This window comes from Lissotriton vulgaris, chromosome 9 (assembly GCF_964263255.1).
Source record: "Lissotriton vulgaris chromosome 9, aLisVul1.2, whole genome shotgun sequence".
Lineage (NCBI taxonomy): Eukaryota > Metazoa > Chordata > Amphibia > Caudata > Salamandridae > Lissotriton > Lissotriton vulgaris.
In genome coordinates this window covers 541,319,928-541,333,422 of record NC_141697.1, presented here as the reverse complement: position 1 = coordinate 541,333,422, position 13,495 = coordinate 541,319,928, and the positions used below count along the sequence as shown (strand labels likewise).

At 43.8% G+C, this 13,495-nt stretch overlaps 8 non-coding genes across 8 annotated transcripts; all 8 read left to right on the top strand.

The window, feature by feature from the left end:
• Positions 1-993: 993 nt before the first annotated feature.
• TRNAG-UCC (transfer RNA glycine (anticodon UCC)) lies at positions 994-1,065 on the top strand. The gene has a single exon. It is a non-coding gene; the product is annotated as a tRNA-Gly (tRNA).
• A 1,533-nt stretch (positions 1,066-2,598) lies between these two features.
• Positions 2,599-2,670, top strand: TRNAG-CCC (transfer RNA glycine (anticodon CCC)). Its single transcript has one exon. It is a non-coding gene; the product is annotated as a tRNA-Gly (tRNA).
• Positions 2,671-4,183: 1,513 nt separating this feature from the next.
• Positions 4,184-4,255, top strand: TRNAG-UCC (transfer RNA glycine (anticodon UCC)). Its single transcript has one exon. It is a non-coding gene; the product is annotated as a tRNA-Gly (tRNA).
• A 1,533-nt stretch (positions 4,256-5,788) lies between these two features.
• TRNAG-CCC (transfer RNA glycine (anticodon CCC)) lies at positions 5,789-5,860 on the top strand. The gene has a single exon. It is a non-coding gene; the product is annotated as a tRNA-Gly (tRNA).
• Positions 5,861-7,382: 1,522 nt separating this feature from the next.
• On the top strand, positions 7,383-7,454 carry TRNAG-UCC (transfer RNA glycine (anticodon UCC)). Its single transcript has one exon. It is a non-coding gene; the product is annotated as a tRNA-Gly (tRNA).
• Positions 7,455-8,987: 1,533 nt separating this feature from the next.
• TRNAG-CCC (transfer RNA glycine (anticodon CCC)) lies at positions 8,988-9,059 on the top strand. The gene has a single exon. It is a non-coding gene; the product is annotated as a tRNA-Gly (tRNA).
• A 1,502-nt stretch (positions 9,060-10,561) lies between these two features.
• On the top strand, positions 10,562-10,633 carry TRNAG-UCC (transfer RNA glycine (anticodon UCC)). Its single transcript has one exon. It is a non-coding gene; the product is annotated as a tRNA-Gly (tRNA).
• A 1,533-nt stretch (positions 10,634-12,166) lies between these two features.
• Positions 12,167-12,238, top strand: TRNAG-CCC (transfer RNA glycine (anticodon CCC)). Its single transcript has one exon. It is a non-coding gene; the product is annotated as a tRNA-Gly (tRNA).
• The last annotated feature ends 1,257 nt before the right edge of the window (positions 12,239-13,495 follow it).

Genomic DNA, 13,495 nt, shown 5'->3' with positions numbered 1-13,495 from the left:
GGCTTCATATTCGCATAGTTTCCTGTCCAACGTCCACAACGCTCCCAAACGCTCAAAAGCCTCACACCGGGCAAGCCCTCACCGGGTATATCTCTGGCTCCAAGGTAAAGCCAAATCCTGAGCATGCTAGTGCTAGGATCACAGAGCGAGAGAGAGATGGTTCAAGAGCTACTGTCTTGATAAAGGCCTGAAACGGCTAGTGCCTAAGAGTGTCTGACTTTCAGTTATGACTGATTGTGAGAGGGGAAGATGAAGTTTTTCTGCACCCAGCATGCCTTGGGATATACTTATGCAAATGAGGTGAGAGCCAGACCAATCCCATGCTACTCTGCCTAATGCTCCTTATCTGCATAAAAAGAACACTTTCACAACGGAGCAGAGTGGCGCAGCGGAAGCGTGCTGGGCCCATAACCCAGAGGTCGATGGATCGAAACCATCCTCTGCTAATTTTGCTTGATTTTACTTCCAAGGACCAAGCTGTCATTTCCACGCTACCAGCAAGGAAAAGCGCAAGCTTGTGCCAGCTATGTGAGAAAAGACTTCTCAACTATCTGTGTCTGCTGAAATACAAGAGAGGGATCGTCAAAGGCTCCACACTGTACTTTGAAAGTAAAGGCACACAATAATAAGCATGAATGACTGGTGGGACCTTCAAACACTTTTATGTGGAGGCTTTGAATTTCATTCTTCCCTTTTTTGTTCTGCTCTTATCTATCTCCTGGGCATTTCATGGAATGTTCTCTATTTCTCTTCCCTGCTTTGCTTCCCATGCTGCCTCTATGTGTTCATATCTATTATTTGTATTGCTGCTTTCCATTCTTCTCTTCTGCACAGCTTTGTCCTTGGTTTCAATCCCAGTTCCTTACCCTCTACAAAAACTTTCTATTGCTTTTCATGTTGGTATCTAAACCAAATGCACCATTGAAGCTGGTGCATGATAGTCATTGAACTCAGGGTCCTAATGTTTAGAACCGAGAGCGCAAAGATCAGAGGGCGTTGGTGGTATAGTGGTGAGCATAGCTGCCTTCCAAGCAGTTGACCCGGGTTCGATTCCCGGCCAACGCAGTACAAATACTTATATATTCTGCAAGCAGGATATATTTTAAAGCAACATTTCACAAAATGGTAATATAATTAAGAGGTTAATCAGCCATTATATAAAAAATAAACAAATATGTAGGCAAGCATTTCGATCGCCCCTTCTGCTATATTCATTGTCCTAATATATGATAAGTTTCATAAAGCAGAGTCACCACTCACATGTAGTGGTAAAAAAATATGTTACAGTGGGCAGACAATGAAAGGGCTGAGGCCCAACCAGACATTTTAACTCCAGCATCTCTATGTTAAAAAGCATTTCCTAGGCAATATTTAGCCTCTGAAAAAAATATGCAAGATCCAGCAATAAATCTGGCAAAAGTCCCCAACATTTTGTGCATACTTGTGCCCTCACCTGAATGTAGCACCACCTTGTAGCCGTCGGAGGTAACTGCAGCTCACAAAATGTTTCATCAGAGGGCAAGTTTAGAGGAATCCAAAAGGCAGATGTCCATGGAAAGAGCCTCCGACTGCAGCAGGAAGTTTGGATGCTTCAAATTTGCATAGCTTCCAGTCCAACGTCCTCTCATGTACCGAACGCTCCCAAACGCTCTAAAGCCTTATACCGGCAAGCCCTCACCGGGTAGATCTCTGGCTCCCAGGAAAAGCCAAATACTGAGCATGCAAGCACTAGGATCACAGAGAGAGAGAGAGACAGAGAGCGTCGGAGAGCTGTTGTCTTGTTAAAGGCCTGAAACGGCTAGTGCCTAAGAGGGTCTGGACTTTCAGTTGTGACTGATTGTGAGAGGGGAAGATAAAGATTTTCTGCACCCAGCATGCCTTGCGATATACTTAGGCAAATGAGGTGAGAGCCCGACCAATCCCACGTCACTTCTCTGAATGCCTCCTCATCTGCATAAAGAGAACACTTTCACAAAGGAGCAGAGTGGCGCAGCGGAAGCGTGCTGGGCCCATAACCCAGAGGTCGATGGATCGAAACCATCCTCTGCTAATTTTGCTTGATTTTCCTTCCAAGGACCAAGCTGTCATTTCCACATAGCCAGAAAGGAAAAGTGCAAGCTTGTGCCAGCTATGTGAGAAAAGACTTCTCAACTATTCGTGTCTGTGTAATACAAGAGTGATCGTGAAAGGTACAACCCTGTACTTTGAAAGTAAAGACACACAATTATAACCATAAATGACTGACTGGTGGGAGCTTCACACAACTTTCTGGGCATGCTTTGAATTTCATTCTTCCCTTTTTGTTCTGCTCTTATCTATCTCCTGGGCATTTCATGGAATGTTCTCTTTCTCTTCCCTGCTTTGCTTCCCATGCTGCCTATATATGCTCATTTCTACTATTTGTACTGTTGCTTTTCATTTCTTCTCTTCTGCACAACTTTGTCCTTGGTTTCAATCCCCAGTTCCTTACCCTCTGCAAAAAACGTTCTACTGCTTCTCATGTTGGTATCTAAACCAAATGCACCATTGAAGCTGGTGCAAGATAGTCATTGATTTCTGCAACGTAATATTTAGAACCGAGAGCTAACACATCAGAGGGCGTTGGTGGTATAGTGGTGAGCATAGCTGCTTCCCAAGCAGTTGACCCGGGTTCGATTCCCGGCCAACGCACTGAAAATACTTATATATTCTGCAAGCAGGATATATTGTAATGCAACATGTCACAAAATGGAAATTTCACGAACAGATTAATCAGCCATATATAAAAAAATAAACAAATACGTGGGCAAACATCTCAATCGCACCTTCTGCTACATACATTGTCCTAATATATGATAAGTTTCATAAAGCAGAGTCACAACACACATGTGCTGGTAATAAATTTGTTACAGTGGGCAAACAATGGAAGGGCTGAGGCCCGACCAGACATTGTAACTCCAGCATCTCTATGTTAAAAAGCATTTCTAGGCAATATCTAGCCTCTGAAAAAAATATGCAAGATCCACCGATAAATCTGGCAAAAGTCCCTAACATTTTGTGCATACTTGTGCTCTCACCTGAATGTAGCGCCACCTTGTAGCTGTCGAAGGAAACTGCTGCTCACAAAATGTTTTATCAGAAGGCAAGTTGAGAGGAATCCAAGAGTCAGATGTCCATGGAAAGAACCACTCACTGAAGCAGGAATGTTGGAGGCTTCATATTCGCATAGTTTCCTGTCCAACGTCCACAACGCTCCCAAACGCTCAAAAGCCTCACACCGGGCAAGCCCTCACCGGGTATATCTCTGGCTCCAAGGTAAAGCCAAATCCTGAGCATGCTAGTGCTAGGATCACAGAGCGAGAGAGAGATGGTTCAAGAGCTACTGTCTTGATAAAGGCCTGAAACGGCTAGTGCCTAAGAGTGTCTGACTTTCAGTTATGACTGATTGTGAGAGGGGAAGATGAAGTTTTTCTGCACCCAGCATGCCTTGGGATATACTTATGCAAATGAGGTGAGAGCCAGACCAATCCCATGCTACTCTGCCTAATGCTCCTTATCTGCATAAAAAGAACACTTTCACAACGGAGCAGAGTGGCGCAGCGGAAGCGTGCTGGGCCCATAACCCAGAGGTCGATGGATCGAAACCATCCTCTGCTAATTTTGCTTGATTTTACTTCCAAGGACCAAGCTGTCATTTCCACGCTACCAGCAAGGAAAAGCGCAAGCTTGTGCCAGCTATGTGAGAAAAGACTTCTCAACTATCTGTGTCTGCTGAAATACAAGAGAGGGATCGTCAAAGGCTCCACACTGTACTTTGAAAGTAAAGGCACACAATAATAAGCATGAATGACTGGTGGGACCTTCAAACACTTTTATGTGGAGGCTTTGAATTTCATTCTTCCCTTTTTTGTTCTGCTCTTATCTATCTCCTGGGCATTTCATGGAATGTTCTCTATTTCTCTTCCCTGCTTTGCTTCCCATGCTGCCTCTATGTGTTCATATCTATTATTTGTATTGCTGCTTTCCATTCTTCTCTTCTGCACAGCTTTGTCCTTGGTTTCAATCCCAGTTCCTTACCCTCTACAAAAACTTTCTATTGCTTTTCATGTTGGTATCTAAACCAAATGCACCATTGAAGCTGGTGCATGATAGTCATTGAACTCAGGGTCCTAATGTTTAGAACCGAGAGCGCAAAGATCAGAGGGCGTTGGTGGTATAGTGGTGAGCATAGCTGCCTTCCAAGCAGTTGACCCGGGTTCGATTCCCGGCCAACGCAGTACAAATACTTATATATTCTGCAAGCAGGATATATTTTAAAGCAACATTTCACAAAATGGTAATATAATTAAGAGGTTAATCAGCCATTATATAAAAAATAAACAAATATGTAGGCAAGCATTTCGATCGCCCCTTCTGCTATATTCATTGTCCTAATATATGATAAGTTTCATAAAGCAGAGTCACCACTCACATGTAGTGGTAAAAAAATATGTTACAGTGGGCAGACAATGAAAGGGCTGAGGCCCAACCAGACATTTTAACTCCAGCATCTCTATGTTAAAAAGCATTTCCTAGGCAATATTTAGCCTCTGAAAAAAATATGCAAGATCCAGCAATAAATCTGGCAAAAGTCCCCAACATTTTGTGCATACTTGTGCCCTCACCTGAATGTAGCACCACCTTGTAGCCGTCGGAGGTAACTGCAGCTCACAAAATGTTTCATCAGAGGGCAAGTTTAGAGGAATCCAAAAGGCAGATGTCCATGGAAAGAGCCTCCGACTGCAGCAGGAAGTTTGGATGCTTCAAATTTGCATAGCTTCCAGTCCAACGTCCTCTCATGTACCGAACGCTCCCAAACGCTCTAAAGCCTTATACCGGCAAGCCCTCACCGGGTAGATCTCTGGCTCCCAGGAAAAGCCAAATACTGAGCATGCAAGCACTAGGATCACAGAGAGAGAGAGAGACAGAGAGCGTCGGAGAGCTGTTGTCTTGTTAAAGGCCTGAAACGGCTAGTGCCTAAGAGGGTCTGGACTTTCAGTTGTGACTGATTGTGAGAGGGGAAGATAAAGATTTTCTGCACCCAGCATGCCTTGCGATATACTTAGGCAAATGAGGTGAGAGCCCGACCAATCCCACGTCACTTCTCTGAATGCCTCCTCATCTGCATAAAGAGAACACTTTCACGAAGGAGCAGAGTGGCGCAGCGGAAGCGTGCTGGGCCCATAACCCAGAGGTCGATGGATCGAAACCATCCTCTGCTAATTTTGCTTGATTTTCCTTCCAAGGACCAAGCTGTCATTTCCACATAGCCAGAAAGGAAAAGTGCAAGCTTGTGCCAGCTATGTGAGAAAAGACTTCTCAACTATTCGTGTCTGTGTAATACAAGAGTGATCGTGAAAGGTACAACCCTGTACTTTGAAAGTAAAGACACACAATTATAACCATAAATGACTGACTGGTGGGAGCTTCACACAACTTTCTGGGCATGCTTTGAATTTCATTCTTCCCTTTTTGTTCTGCTCTTATCTATCTCCTGGGCATTTCATGGAATGTTCTCTTTCTCTTCCCTGCTTTGCTTCCCATGCTGCCTATATATGCTCATTTCTACTATTTGTACTGTTGCTTTTCATTTCTTCTCTTCTGCACAACTTTGTCCTTGGTTTCAATCCCCAGTTCCTTACCCTCTGCAAAAAACGTTCTACTGCTTCTCATGTTGGTATCTAAACCAAATGCACCATTGAAGCTGGTGCAAGATAGTCATTGATTTCTGCAACGTAATATTTAGAACCGAGAGCTAACACATCAGAGGGCGTTGGTGGTATAGTGGTGAGCATAGCTGCTTCCCAAGCAGTTGACCCGGGTTCGATTCCCGGCCAACGCACTGAAAATACTTATATATTCTGCAAGCAGGATATATTGTAATGCAACATGTCACAAAATGGAAATTTCACGAACAGATTAATCAGCCATATATAAAAAAATAAACAAATACGTGGGCAAACATCTCAATCGCACCTTCTGCTACATACATTGTCCTAATATATGATAAGTTTCATAAAGCAGAGTCACAACACACATGTGCTGGTAATAAATTTGTTACAGTGGGCAAACAATGGAAGGGCTGAGGCCCGACCAGACATTGTAACTCCAGCATCTCTATGTTAAAAAGCATTTCTAGGCAATATCTAGCCTCTGAAAAAATATGCAAGATCCACCGATAAATCTGGCAAAAGTCCCTAACATTTTGTGCATACTTGTGCTCTCACCTGAATGTAGCGCCACCTTGTAGCTGTCGAAGGAAACTGCTGCTCACAAAATGTTTTATCAGAAGGCAAGTTGAGAGGAATCCAAGAGTCAGATGTCCATGGAAAGAACCACTCACTGAAGCAGGAATGTTGGAGGCTTCATATTCGCATAGTTTCCTGTCCAACGTCCACTCACGTCCCGAACGCTCCCAAACGCTCAAAAGCCTCACACCGGGCAAGCCCTCACCGGGTATATCTCTGGCTCCAAGGTAAAGCCAAATCCTGAGCATGCTAGTGCTAGGATCACAGAGCGAGAGAGAGATGGTTCAAGAGCTACTGTCTTGATAAAGGCCTGAAACGGCTAGTGCCTAAGAGTGTCTGACTTTCAGTTATGACTGATTGTGAGAGGGGAATATGAAGTTTTTCTGCACCCAGCATGCCTTGGGATATACTTATGCAAATGAGGTGAGAGCCAGACCAATCCCATGCTACTCTGCCTAATGCTCCTTATCTGCATAAAAAGAACACTTTCACAACGGAGCAGAGTGGCGCAGCGGAAGCGTGCTGGGCCCATAACCCAGAGGTCGATGGATCGAAACCATCCTCTGCTAATTTTGCTTGATTTTACTTCCAAGGACCAAGCTGTCATTTCCACGCTACCAGCAAGGAAAAGCGCAAGCTTGTGCCAGCTATGTGAGAAAAGACTTCTCAACTATCTGTGTCTGCTGAAATACAAGAGAGGGATCGTCAAAAGCTCCACACTGTACTTTGAAAGTAAAGGCACACAATAATAAGCATGAATGACTGGTGGGACCTTCAAACACTTTTATGTGGAGGCTTTGAATTTCATTCTTCCCTTTTTTGTTCTGCTCTTATCTATCTCCTGGGCATTTCATGGAATGTTCTCTATTTCTCTTCCCTGCTTTGCTTCCCATGCTGCCTCTATGTGTTCATATCTATTATTTGTATTGCTGCTTTCCATTCTTCTCTTCTGCACAGCTTTGTCCTTAGTTTCAATCCCAGTTCCTTACCCTCTACAAAAACTTTCTATTGCTTTTCATGTTGGTATCTAAACCAAATGCACCATTGAAGCTGGTGCATGATAGTCATTGAACTCAGGGTCCTAATGTTTAGAACCGAGAGCGCAAAGATCTGAGGGCGTTGGTGGTATAGTGGTGAGCATAGCTGCCTTCCAAGCAGTTGACCCGGGTTCGATTCCCGGCCAACGCAGTACAAATACTTATATATTCTGCAAGCAGGATATATTTTAAAGCAACATTTCACAAAATGGTAATATAATTAAGAGGTTAATCAGCCATTATATAAAAAATAAACAAATATGTAGGCAAGCATTTCGATCGCCCCTTCTGCTATATTCATTGTCCTAATATATGATAAGTTTCATAAAGCAGAGTCACCACTCACATGTACTGGTAAAAAAATATGTTACAGTGGGCAGACAATGAAAGGGCTGAGGCCCGACCAGACATTTTAACTCCAGCATCTCTATGTTAAAAAGCATTTCCTAGGCAATATTTAGCCTCTGAAAAAAATATGCAAGGTCCAGCAATAAATCTGGCAAAAGTCCCCAACATTTTGTGCATACTTGTGCCCTCACCTGAATGTAGCACCACCTTGTAGCCGTCGGAGGTAACTGCAGCTCACAAAATGTTTCATCAGAGGGCAAGTTTAGAGGAATCCAAAAGGCAGATGTCCATGGAAAGAGCCTCCGACTGCAGCAGGAAGTTTGGATGCTTCAAATTTGCATAGCTTCCAGTCCAACGTCCTCTCATGTACCGAACGCTCCCAAACGCTCTAAAGCCTTATACCGGCAAGCCCTCACCGGGTAGATCTCTGGCTCCCAGGAAAAGCCAAATACTGAGCATGCAAGCACTAGGATCACAGAGAGAGAGAGAGACAGAGAGCGTCGGAGAGCTGTTGTCTTGTTAAAGGCCTGAAACGGCTAGTGCCTAAGAGGGTCTGGACTTTCAGTTGTGACTGATTGTGAGAGGGGAAGATAAAGATTTTCTGCACCCAGCATGCCTTGCGATATACTTAGGCAAATGAGGTGAGAGCCCGACCAATCCCACGTCACTTCTCTGAATGCCTCCTCATCTGCATAAAGAGAACACTTTCACAAAGGAGCAGAGTGGCGCAGCGGAAGCGTGCTGGGCCCATAACCCAGAGGTCGATGGATCGAAACCATCCTCTGCTAATTTTGCTTGATTTTCCTTCCAAGGACCAAGCTGTCATTTCCACATAGCCAGAAAGGAAAAGTGCAAGCTTGTGCCAGCTATGTGAGAAAAGACTTCTCAACTATTCGTGTCTGTGTAATACAAGAGTGATCGTGAAAGGTACAACCCTGTACTTTGAAAATAAAGACACACAATTATAACCATAAATGACTGACTGGTGGGAGCTTCACACAACTTTCTGGGCATGCTTTGAATTTCATTCTTCCCTTTTTGTTCTGCTCTTATCTATCTCCTGGGCATTTCATGGAATGTTCTCTTTCTCTTCCCTGCTTTGCTTCCCATGCTGCCTATATATGCTCATTTCTACTATTTGTACTGTTGCTTTTCATTTCTTCTCTTCTGCACAACTTTGTCCTTGGTTTCAATCCCCAGTTCCTTACCCTCTGCAAAAAACGTTCTACTGCTTCTCATGTTGGTATCTAAACCAAATGCACCATTGAAGCTGGTGCAAGATAGTCATTGATTTCTGCAACGTAATATTTAGAACCGAGAGCTAACACATCAGAGGGCGTTGGTGGTATAGTGGTGAGCATAGCTGCTTCCCAAGCAGTTGACCCGGGTTCGATTCCCGGCCAACGCACTGAAAATACTTATATATTCTGCAAGCAGGATATATTGTAATGCAACATGTCACAAAATGGAAATTTCACGAACAGATTAATCAGCCATATATAAAAAAATAAACAAATACGTGGGCAAACATCTCAATCGCACCTTCTGCTACATACATTGTCCTAATATATGATAAGTTTCATAAAGCAGAGTCACAACACACATGTGCTGGTAATAAATTTGTTACAGTGGGCAAACAATGGAAGGGCTGAGGCCCGACCAGACATTGTAACTCCAGCATCTCTATGTTAAAAAGCATTTCTAGGCAATATCTAGCCTCTGAAAAAAATATGCAAGATCCACCGATAAATCTGGCAAAAGTCCCTAACATTTTGTGCATACTTGTGCTCTCACCTGAATGTAGCGCCACCTTGTAGCTGTCGAAGGAAACTGCTGCTCACAAAATGTTTTATCAGAAGGCAAGTTGAGAGGAATCCAAGAGTCAGATGTCCATGGAAAGAACCACTCACTGAAGCAGGAATGTTGGAGGCTTCATATTCGCATAGTTTCCTGTCCAACGTCCACAACGCTCCCAAACGCTCAAAAGCCTCGCCCTCACCGGGTATATCTCTGGCTCCAAGGTAAAGCCAAATCCTGAGCATGCTAGTGCTAGGATCACAGAGCGAGAGAGAGATGGTTCAAGAGCTACTGTCTTGATAAAGGCCTGAAACGGCTAGTGCCTAAGAGTGTCTGACTTTCAGTTATGACTGATTGTGAGAGGGGAAGATGAAGTTTTTCTGCACCCAGCATGCCTTGGGATATACTTATGCAAATGAGGTGAGAGCCAGACCAATCCCATGCTACTCTGCCTAATGCTCCTTATCTGCATAAAAAGAACACTTTCACAACGGAGCAGAGTGGCGCAGCGGAAGCGTGCTGGGCCCATAACCCAGAGGTCGATGGATCGAAACCATCCTCTGCTAATTTTGCTTGATTTTACTTCCAAGGACCAAGCTGTCATTTCCACGCTACCAGCAAGGAAAAGCGCAAGCTTGTGCCAGCTATGTGAGAAAAGACTTCTCAACTATCTGTGTCTGCTGAAATACAAGAGAGGGATCGTCAAAAGCTCCACACTGTACTTTGAAAGTAAAGGCACACAATAATAAGCATGAATGACTGGTGGGACCTTCAAACACTTTTATGTGGAGGCTTTGAATTTCATTCTTCCCTTTTTTGTTCTGCTCTTATCTATCTCCTGGGCATTTCATGGAATGTTCTCTATTTCTCTTCCCTGCTTTGCTTCCCATGCTGCCTCTATGTGTTCATATCTATTATTTGTATTGCTGCTTTCCATTCTTCTCTTCTGCACAGCTTTGTCCTTAGTTTCAATCCCAGTTCCTTACCCTCTACAAAAACTTTCTATTGCTTTTCATGTTGGTATCTAAACCAAATGCACCATTGAAGCTGGTGCATGATAGTCATTGAACTCAGGGTCCTAATGTTTAGAACCGAGAGCGCAAAGATCAGAGGGCGTTGGTGGTATAGTGGTGAGCATAGCTGCCTTCCAAGCAGTTGACCCGGGTTCGATTCCCGGCCAACGCAGTACAAATACTTATATATTCTGCAAGCAGGATATATTTTAAAGCAACATTTCACAAAATGGTAATATAATTAAGAGGTTAATCAGCCATTATATAAAAAATAAACAAATATGTAGGCAAGCATTTCGATCGCCCCTTCTGCTATATTCATTGTCCTAATATATGATAAGTTTCATAAAGCAGAGTCACCACTCACATGTACTGGTAAAAAAATATGTTACAGTGGGCAGACAATGAAAGGGCTGAGGCCCGACCAGACATTTTAACTCCAGCATCTCTATGTTAAAAAGCATTTCCTAGGCAATATTTAGCCTCTGAAAAAAATATGCAAGGTCCAGCAATAAATCTGGCAAAAGTCCCCAACATTTTGTGCATACTTGTGCCCTCACCTGAATGTAGCACCACCTTGTAGCCGTCGGAGGTAACTGCAGCTCACAAAATGTTTCATCAGAGGGCAAGTTTAGAGGAATCCAAAAGGCAGATGTCCATGGAAAGAGCCTCCGACTGCAGCAGGAAGTTTGGATGCTTCAAATTTGCATAGCTTCCAGTCCAACGTCCTCTCATGTACCGAACGCTCCCAAACGCTCTAAAGCCTTATACCGGCAAGCCCTCACCGGGTAGATCTCTGGCTCCCAGGAAAAGCCAAATACTGAGCATGCAAGCACTAGGATCACAGAGAGAGAGAGAGACAGAGAGCGTCGGAGAGCTGTTGTCTTGTTAAAGGCCTGAAACGGCTAGTGCCTAAGAGGGTCTGGACTTTCAGTTGTGACTGATTGTGAGAGGGGAAGATAAAGATTTTCTGCACCCAGCATGCCTTGCGATATACTTAGGCAAATGAGGTGAGAGCCCGACCAATCCCACGTCACTTCTCTGAATGCCTCCTCATCTGCATAAAGAGAACACTTTCACAAAGGAGCAGAGTGGCGCAGCGGAAGCGTGCTGGGCCCATAACCCAGAGGTCGATGGATCGAAACCATCCTCTGCTAATTTTGCTTGATTTTCCTTCCAAGGACCAAGCTGTCATTTCCACATAGCCAGAAAGGAAAAGTGCAAGCTTGTGCCAGCTATGTGAGAAAAGACTTCTCAACTATTCGTGTCTGTGTAATACAAGAGTGATCGTGAAAGGTACAACCCTGTACTTTGAAAGTAAAGACACACAATTATAACCATAAATGACTGACTGGTGGGAGCTTCACACAACTTTCTGGGCATGCTTTGAATTTCATTCTTCCCTTTTTGTTCTGCTCTTATCTATCTCCTGGGCATTTCATGGAATGTTCTCTTTCTCTTCCCTGCTTTGCTTCCCATGCTGCCTATATATGCTCATTTCTACTATTTGTACTGTTGCTTTTCATTTCTTCTCTTCTGCACAACTTTGTCCTTGGTTTCAATCCCCAGTTCCTTACCCTCTGCAAAAAACGTTCTACTGCTTCTCATGTTGGTATCTAAACCAAATGCACCATTGAAGCTGGTGCAAGATAGTCATTGATTTCTGCAACGTAATATTTAGAACCGAGAGCTAACACATCAGAGGGCGTTGGTGGTATAGTGGTGAGCATAGCTGCTTCCCAAGCAGTTGACCCGGGTTCGATTCCCGGCCAACGCACTGAAAATACTTATATATTCTGCAAGCAGGATATATTGTAATGCAACATGTCACAAAATGGAAATTTCACGAACAGATTAATCAGCCATATATAAAAAAATAAACAAATACGTGGGCAAACATCTCAATCGCACCTTCTGCTACATACATTGTCCTAATATATGATAAGTTTCATAAAGCAGAGTCACAACACACATGTGCTGGTAATAAATTTGTTACAGTGGGCAAACAATGGAAGGGCTGAGGCCCGACCAGACATTGTAACTCCAGCATCTCTATGTTAAAAAGCATTTCTAGGCAATATCTAGCCTCTGAAAAAAATATGCAAGATCCACCGATAAATCTGGCAAAAGTCCCTAACATTTTGTGCATACTTGTGCTCTCACCTGAATGTAGCGCCACCTTGTAGCTGTCGAAGGAAACTGCTGCTCACAAAATGTTTTATCAGAAGGCAAGTTGAGAGGAATCCAAGAGTCAGATGTCCATGGAAAGAACCACTCACTGAAGCAGGAATGTTGGAGGCTTCATATTCGCATAGTTTCCTGTCCAACGTCCACAACGCTCCCAAACGCTCAAAAGCCTCACACCGGGCAAGCCCTCACCGGGTATATCTCTGGCTCCAAGGTAAAGCCAAATCCTGAGCATGCTAGTGCTAGGATCACAGAGCGAGAGAGAGATGGTTCAAGAGCTACTGTCTTGATAAAGGCCTGAAACGGCTAGTGCCTAAGAGTGTCTGACTTTCAGTTATGACTGATTGTGAGAGGGGAAGATGAAGTTTTTCTGCACCCAGCATGCCTTGGGATATACTTATGCAAATGAGGTGAGAGCCAGACCAATCCCATGCTACTCTGCCTAATGCTCCTTATCTGCATAAAAAGAACACTTTCACAACGGAGCAGAGTGGCGCAGCGGAAGCGTGCTGGGCCCATAACCCAGAGGTCGATGGATCGAAACCATCCTCTGCTAATTTTGCTTGATTTTACTTCCAAGGACCAAGCTGTCATTTCCACGCTACCAGCAAGGAAAAGCGCAAGCTTGTGCCAGCTATGTGAGAAAAGACTTCTCAACTATCTGTGTCTGCTGAAATACAAGAGAGGGATCGTCAAAGGCTCCACACTGTACTTTGAAAGTAAAGGCACACAATAATAAGCATGAATGACTGGTGGGACCTTCAAACACTTTTATGTGGAGGCTTTGAATTTCATTCTTCCCTTTTTTGTTCTGCTCTTATCTATCTCCTGGGCATTTCATGGAATG